Here is an 8,535-nt window from a genome sequence, read left to right as displayed (position 1 = left end):
AGATGTAAGTTGATGCGGATGAGTAGGAGAAACAAGCCCATAAACTTCAGATAAAGCATTAGTAGTGTCCTGCTTGACACAGTCATGTTGTTTAAATATCTGGCTATAATACTGCAAAGCAATACGAAATGAAATTAACATGTGAGGATTTTGGTAGGAAAGGTGAATGGTTGACTTTGGTTTATTGGGAGAATTCTAGGAATCTGTGGTTCATTTGTAAACAAGACTGCAAATGGGACACTAGTGTGACCTATTCTTGAGTGCTGCTTGAGAGTTTAGGATCCATACTGGGTCAGATTAAAGGAAGACATCAAATCAATTTGGAGGTGGGCTGCATGATTTGTTACTGGTAGGTTTGAACAGTGCACAAGTGTTTGGAGATGCTTCAGGATCTCAAATGGGAATAGATGAAGGGAAGGTGACATTCTTTTTGAGGAACACTACTGCGAAATTTTAGAGAACCAACATTTGAAGCTGACGATTCTGTTGCCTCCAACATAGATTGTCTATAAGATATGAGAAATTAGGGCTCATATGGAGGCATATAGATAGCCATTTTTTCCTCATTCTATTTGTGAGTTGAAAAGGAAAGGAGATGACTGGTAGTGGTACAGGGTACACTGCACTGTGCATCATAAAATGCATTGCTGAGTATCCATGTAGTTGAAGATAATGTTCATCATGTAGCCCTTGCCCCACACCCACCTGCACCCATTTCCACTGGGTACTATCTGGAAAAAAAAAGCCTCCCCCCCCCCCTCCACACACACAGAGAGTGTGAGTGAGTGAGTGAGTGAGTATGTGTGTGTGGCACATCAGTCCATGCCCACAATGGTGGCAACACCCTCTGGAGGAGCAAGCTGTATCTGTGGTATGAAGCCCACGTATCTCTTGCTTTTCTTCGATATCAGTACTCAGGCTGGACAGAGAATCCAAATCATTAGATTCTAAGATCCCTGCAATCTTTTGTTAAACTGACACATTCCACAACAAAATGCTTATTATGAATATGTTTTACAAAACATGGAACCAATTAACTAACCAACCAACAAGTTTTTCTCCAAACAATTGACTAAGTGGGAGCACCACTTGAAAAATAAATTTATTTAAACACACCTGAGAGATGTTTTCTGTGCAGGAAGATGTCGTTCACGAAATTAATGCAGCTTGCAGAGCACCACTTATCCAAAATGTTTTTCTTTTATTTGTGGCATGACAGTATGTTTTTGATTTTAGACACATATGCCTTCTATCTAGTAGCCACAACAGTGAAGGAGCAAGTAGAGGCAAGCACTTAATAAAATTTTCCATAAATCTGGTGAATGCTAAGTCAGTGTTGGAAGGGGAACTGATCCCAAATATCTAATGGGTAGACATATACTACAGTCACAATACAAATTTTGAGGAGTTCTGTGTTAGAAGAAGCCACATCATGAAAGATTTACCCTGTTGGTGTTTTCTGTGATCTGGACAGTGCCTGCAGTTGTGTTGGGCATAAAATTCTACACGGGAACTAAAAAGGTAGGGCATTAAAGGCACTTCCCTTATATGGTTGGAGTTGTATCTCAACGATAGGAAACAGAGGACCGCATTAACAAATGATACAACAGTAACAAGACTAAATTTGGTGATGAGAAATATTAAGTATGGCATCCAGCAAGGTTCAGTTCATGCACTGATCCTGTTCTTAATCTACATAAATGATTCATATGGGGCAATGGAGTGCGTCTTCAAAAACTGTTATGACACAAATGTACTGACAAAATGCTCATACACATCCATAGATAGCACAGCCAGTTAAAAGAATGTAGTAGGTCTAAAATTGGTTCTGTGCAAACACTTTAACTGTGTCTCTTACAAAGACTCATATTAAATAACTCCAAACAAATAAAAATAACCTGAAGGTTCCAGAACTAGAGATCAACAGGCATGCAATGGATGAGGCTCCACTTGTTAAGTTTCTAGGCAGTCCAGATGAATAATAAACTGAGATGGCACTAGTGTGGGGATAGGTTAACAAAAAAGCTGTCATGCCTACTTTGCACTTAGAATTCTCTCATGTTGACATGCAGATGGGAGTGAAAGAATATTTTACTTACATGTAAGCAATCCTGTTCCTCAACATAATTTTCTGAGACAGTGCAGCTAAGATTAAAAACTTGTTTATTCTTCAGAAGTATGAATTAAAATAATGTGTACGGTTGATAGTGGAACATCTTGCAGAAGCATTGGGAAAGATTCTTACAATTTTGTACCAATACAAATTGCTGTTCGCTGTACATTGTATGCCATGCTGTAATGATTATAGCCACTGACTGGCAACTTTGTGTGTCACTGGCTCAGTTCCCACCTCTGGCAGTTATTTATCATTTCAGATTTGCAATTTCTCGAAGCTTTTGGGACTGACTGATTTATGGAATATTGGAATCTTGTATCTAATTATTAGTAAAAATGATCTATTTCCCTTTTCATAACAAAAATTTATGAGGCAAGGTGCGGGCCCAGATATAGCTGGGTGTTCTCCATGTTGTGAATACACTGCCTGAATTCAGTGCAACTTGCATGGCTTGGAGGACCATACTGATGTAGCACTCAGCTGAACACATACACACTGCCCACATAGTGGTATGATAAAAGATAACATGTCTGGAGAGACTAATATACACATAAATATATAAAGTAATATAGAAACAGTTTCCATAACTAATCACATGAGTAAACTAGTTATAATTTTTTTGCCAGTGTACTGTCTCTTGATGTAAAATTTGATTCATTCCACATCCTTGAAGGCTCTCCTTCATGATGGAATTTATAAAACATGAGGTACAGCTGAATGAACTTAAATGCCTTTCGAACTATGCCCTTACTACGCTCTTCAAGAATGTTTAGTCAGTGTGGTTTCTCATTGACATCTGTATCACAGTCAACATCAAATTTCCCTCTTATTAGTTTTTCAGTCCATTTAACTTAAAAATGTTATGCAAAAAACCTGAAAGGTTCTTTTAATACCTTGTCTGAATTCATGAGCCACTGAGTTTCTTAGTATAGAACAAGTCTGAAGAAAAGTCAGTTCACATTCTTCTTGCAGGATTGTTCACATCACTTTCCTTAATCTGTGTGGTGCAGCCACTGGACACAAAAAAGGATGGAACAGAAAGAAGTTGTGGATGAGTGACTTTGGGGCAAGGGCAGGAGAAAAGAAGGTAGAAAGAAAGGCTGGGCATAAATTAACAAGAGAGATGGGTTGGCTACTTATAACAAGTAAGTACTAACACTAAAATTCCAGTTTTTCAAAATTCCTTTTTAGAGACTGCTATGATCAGTCACTTGATGTTTTATTGATTATTATTATTTGGTTTCTCATTGACATCTGTTCCACAGTTAATATCAAAATTCTTTCTTATTAGTTTTCAGTCCATTTAACTTAAAAATGTTATGCAACAAACTTGAAAGGTTCTTTTAAACCTTGTCTGAATTCATGAACCACTGAGTTTCTTAGTATAGAACAAGTCTGAAGAAAAGTCAGTTCATATTCTTCTTACAGGATTGTTCGTATCACTTTCCTTAATCTGTGTGGTGCAGCCACAAATTTATTGATTTATTAACATTTGCAACATGATAAATGACAACTTGTAAGCTATAAGCCACTACTAGTAAAAAATATTTCTTGAATCATGGTGGATAAAGAAGGGAGAATTGATCGCTTCTGATAGGCTGTAAGAAGCATGGAATGCATACCTAAAATGAAATACTTAATGATCCACAATGAACAGATCAATTGATGAACAGTGGGGTCAGAGATTTTTTGAATACATCAATGCATAGTTGTAATGTCTTGAGGAGGAGGAGGAGAAGAAGGTGAATATTTTGTATTATCTATATTTTTGATCAAGGCTACTAGAATAATTGTCAGATGATTACTGATGGAAGCAAGAAGTAACAACAGATAATATTGCAGATAAAATTAGTCTAATGCAAAATGAAAGTAAACAATTAATACAATTCTTTACATAATTGTGTTATCAAGATAGTATTGTTGCTATTATTATTATAATGTTTTACCAATGACCCAACTGCTGGATAATTCTTTTGTATGCTAGGTATCATTTAATACTGTATATAATTTGCACTATCACCAAATACTAGGAAACGCTCAGGAAATGAGCTCCTGTTAAAATAATATTTCCCTAACAGGTCTTTCTCCTTCTGTACACACTCATTCGGTAAATATGGTAATGTGTGTTGACATAGCTAACGGCCCATTCGTACAGCAAACAAGTAGTGAGTTGCTCTCAGCCTCATTTTTCATAACCGTTAAGTCTTACTTGATATAAGCCTTCTCTGCAGTGTGTATAAGCCATTTGCTCTGGGAATTTCCTGCTTTACAGGTAAGGTATGACACACTTGTGATTACTGAATTTCTTTTTTTTCTTTTTTTTTAAAAAAAAGAAAAAATTCTGCTTGGAATTTGTGTCTACTAATAATACCAAAAACTTATTTAGTAATGAGATAGATATGTTTGTGTTATCTTTTTTTTTAAAAATATATTGGCACTCATTTCTTTCCATTCTTCTTTCTAATTAGATTACTACATACAAAGTTTAGGTTCATGTGCCAGTATTTTGTCATTGTTTTTGTCTTTCTTTTTTGCTGGTGTTACTTACTTTGTGCTTCTAATTTACACTAGATATAATGTCACCTGATGAGATACTAACATTAGAGTATTATTGAAATATGAGTAGCCGCTGCTGTACTTGTAATACTGTTTTGAGTCAGGGAAGGCACTTATCAGTTTGCAAAACAAGAAATCTTGACTTGTATCATTATCAGTGCATTATTCTACATTATGACTGAATGCTTATTCTATATTTGGTTATTATTTTGAACAAAACTAACTTCTTGTTTTTTGTGCACATTACTTTGTTGACATAATTTATAATTTTAGCCACTGATTACAGCTGGCTTCTTAACTAACTATATGTTGTTGTTGTTGTTGTTGTTGTTGTGGTGGTCTTCAGTCCAGAGACTGGTTTGACACAGCTCTCCATGCTACTCTATCCTGTGCAAGCTTCTTCATCTCCCAGTACCTATTGCAACCTACATCCTTCTGAATATGCTAAGTGTATTCATCTCTTGGTCTCCCTCTATGATTTTTACCCTCCAAGCTGCCCTCCAGTACTAAACTGGTGATCCTTTGATGCCTCAGAAAATGTCCTACCAACCAATCCCTCCTTATAGTCAAGTTGTGCCACAAATTTCTCTTCTCCCCAATTCTATTCAATACCTCCTCATTAGTTATGTGATCTACCCATCTAATCTTCAGCATTCTTCTGTAGCACCGTGTTTCAAAAACTTCTATTCTCTTCTTATCCAAACTATTTATCGTCCATGTTTCACTTCCATGCATGGCTACACTCCATACAAATACTTTCAGAAACGACTTCCTGACACTTAACTCTATACTCGATGTTATACAAATTTCTCTTCTTCAGAAACGCTTTCCTTGCCATTGCCAGTCTACATTTTATATCCTGTCTACTCCGACCATCATTAGTTATTTTGCTCCCCAAATAGCAAAACTCGTTTACTACTTTAAGTGTCTCCTTCCCTAATCTAATTCCCTCAGCATCACCCAACTTAATTCGACTACATTCCATTGTCCTCATTTTGCTTTTGTTGATGTTCACCTTATATCCTCCTTTCAAGACACTGTCCATTCCGTTCAACTGCTCTTCCAGGTCCTTTGCTGTCTCTGTCAGAATTACAATGTCATCGGTGAACCTCAAAGATTTTCTTTCTTATCCATGGATTTTAATTCCTACTCTGAATTTTTCTTTTGTTTCCTTTACTGCTTGCTCAATATACAGATTGAATAACATTGGGGACAGGCTACAACCCTGTCTCACTCCCTTCCCAACGACCGCTTCCCTTTCACGCCCCTCGACTCTGGTTTCTGTACTAATTGTAAATAGCCTTTCAGTCCCTTTATTTTACCCCTGCCACCTTCAGAATTTTAAAGAGAGTATTCCAGTGAACATTGTCAAAAGCTATCTCTAAGTCTACAAATGCTAGAAACTATATGCATCACTTCCTGTAATAAACTGTTGTGACACAAGGTATTATTGTTAATTTGCTCCACTTATGTTTCAGTTAACCTTCATTTACCATTTAGGGGAACTGCAGGAACATATTGCAACATAGAATTAAGTTCCTTGTGTTTAATTTCTGTTTACTAAAGCATTTTCTGCTAGTGTCACTGTAGAGTGTCATTAAGTATTTTTCATGAGTGATTGTTTATATTCCTCTTGTACATTTTACTAGCAGAGACCAACCTTGCAGTTTGTTTTATTTTAATCATATTGTTGCATTCACAAGACAGTCTCTTTACTGCATCTTTTGTGTTTTTGATGTTGAGTGTGTCAGTAGTAAAATACAGATCAATTTCTGGCTACTGACACAGAAGTCCAGGTATTAAATAAATAAAAAGCTATACTGATAGACAATATATTGATTTGTGTTATATTGATAGCACCAGGTTGAGAGCTAAATGATTTATGATATTTATTTTTATTTGTATTGTTAAATATCATTGTACATAACCGGTTGTCAGTTGCTTCTGCAGGATTTTTTCCTGACCTTATGAGCCTGAGTGTAATGTGAAAAGTGAGGCAGGTAGTGGATTCTTGAAGAGTTTTCTTAACTGGAAAGGGTCTGTGTGATAAAATATGTTTCTTGTTACTTGAAGACTGTTTTGAGTGTGACTTGTAAAATACTTTACAGTGGACAGAGACATTAATAATTTTTTCTCAAAACTGTTTGTTGTATGTCAGTAGGAAGTTAGAACTGAAGAAGAAAGTATAACAGATCCCATGTGATAGGGTGGGTGGATAATAATATTGAATTTGTTCATTCGTTGCTGTCTTTTACAACAGCCGGAAAACTATTTTTGCGATCAGCCAGAAAGTGATAGAGAACATATTGACCATAATTTCCAGTCTGCAAGTCCACATCCTTCTTGTGCTCACTGAAAAGAATGTTTCTACTCTGTATGACTTTAGTTTCAGTTTGACTGCCTTAAAATTTTTGGCTAGAATTTTTAGAATGGAACTGACATTAGGACCTGACTTCTGAACTATTTTTTCAAGACTCGTTGTATTGATTGTTATTTTGTTTAAAGTCTTGAAACTTGGTAGAGTTTTCTTAGATTTTTCTTTAGTTTTGACTAATACTAGTTCACCAATGTTAAAAATAGTGGGGCAGGCTTTTGCATCATGCCTTCTTTTTCTACCCAAAACTCTTTTACTTGTATTTGCCATAGCCTGTGCCTTCTTCTCATCTATAGAGCTCTGAGATAGGGCTGGAAAATCATCTTTGTTTTAAAGGATGTTATGGACTTCCTGATTAATTATTAGTTCCCATGGAGCAAAGCCTGTGGCAACATGTTTAAGATTTTTGGTGATTTTGTCAAAGTTTTTGATGTGATCAGCCCAAGTTCAATGCTTCCTGGCATAGTAAGTCCTACGCAGTCTGTTTAGCTCACACATAACTGTCTCATTCATATTTCCCTGTGGAAAATACACTGAGATATTTATATGGTGAATTCCTGCCTTTTCTAGACATGCTTTAAATTTTCCCAATATAAATTGCGGACTGTTGTCTGATAAGAGACTCTTAGGCTTGCCAATCTTTACAAAATAGACCTTTTCTAGCTTGTCTACCATCGTTTTGGTGTTAGCTCTCTTTACTGGATGTAGTTTGACATACTAACTAAAACTGTCAATGACCACAAAAACATGAGTACATCCTCCTTTAGATGTGAGGAGGGGGCCAAAGAGATTGGCTGCGCATAACTCCAGAGGTTCACTTGGTTGTACATTGTGCAATTTCCCTGTGCTATACTATTTATTCATGTACCTTCTGACAAACAACACAGGTTGCTAGCCTTCTTGCTACTCTATGATGGATGTTGTCGAAAATCACTTGCCCACTTAATGTAGCTAAGCATTTCTTGGTTCCCTAATGGCTATATTGTAGATGCATGTAATCTATCAGCAAATCCACATATTGTGATGGAAAACATATTTTCTATTCTGATAAATCTAACTTCCATTTTCAGAATAAAATTCCTTTATGTAGGCAATAGTTCTGTGCAACTCTTGGATAGCTGGGTAATCCTAAAAGGCTTTTGACTAACCTCACCTGATCATCAACATTTTGCTTCCTTTTTAAGTTTTTACATACTTTCTTCAAGGCACCTTCCTCCTTGAGCTCATGTATGGCCAACATGCTCATTTCATTCTTATCTGCTGATGTAATTTCTAATTCCCTGCACAACTCAGCACTTCTTGATAGCCCATCTGCTATCACATTGTTTTTTTAATTGATTTGATTTTTTATTGGTGCAGTTTTATCATACAGCACAAATTGTACAATTGATATTGGACAGGTCAAAGATAAGTTGCAATAATACATAGTATTAGCAAAAGAGCAGGCAAATTAAAATAGGTATCTATTACAAGTAATTTTGTTACGCTT

At 36.2% G+C, this 8,535-nt stretch overlaps 1 protein-coding gene across 1 annotated transcript in view; it reads left to right on the top strand.

The window, feature by feature from the left end:
• The first annotated feature begins 1,297 nt into the window (after positions 1 to 1,297).
• Positions 1,298 to 8,535, top strand: part of LOC126235878 (uncharacterized) — a 201,046-nt gene continuing 193,808 nt past the window's right edge. The window contains exons 1-2 of the mRNA XM_049944788.1: positions 1,298 to 1,521; positions 3,089 to 3,261. The gene's annotated coding sequence lies outside the window, so the exon portion shown is untranslated. The remainder of the gene's footprint in view (positions 1,522 to 3,088; positions 3,262 to 8,535) is intronic.

This window comes from Schistocerca nitens, chromosome 2, assembly GCF_023898315.1.
Source record: "Schistocerca nitens isolate TAMUIC-IGC-003100 chromosome 2, iqSchNite1.1, whole genome shotgun sequence".
In the NCBI taxonomy this organism is placed as follows: Eukaryota; Metazoa; Arthropoda; class Insecta; order Orthoptera; family Acrididae; genus Schistocerca; species Schistocerca nitens.
This window is presented reverse-complemented; position numbering and strand designations above follow the sequence as displayed.